Below are 202 nucleotides of genomic sequence, written 5' to 3'. Positions count from 1 at the left end.
CTGCAGCCCCCGCGGGTCCTCTCCCAACCCGCCACAGCGCACCCCCCGCTGACCCTCCCGAACCCCAGGGACAGCCAGGTCCCTTCGAGGGGCTCCTGCCCTCCCGCCCCCTCGGCGGCAGTTTGAGGGGGCCCTCTCCAGCCTGGCCTCCCAAGTCAGCCCGGCCACAGCAGGCCGAAGAGGGCTGTCATCAGTGAGGGGA

The sequence above is a fragment of the Fulmarus glacialis genome, unplaced genomic scaffold (assembly GCF_000690835.1).
Source record: "Fulmarus glacialis isolate BGI_N327 unplaced genomic scaffold, ASM69083v1 scaffold32634, whole genome shotgun sequence".
Taxonomy (NCBI): Eukaryota; Metazoa; Chordata; class Aves; order Procellariiformes; family Procellariidae; genus Fulmarus; species Fulmarus glacialis.
This window is presented reverse-complemented; position numbering follows the sequence as displayed.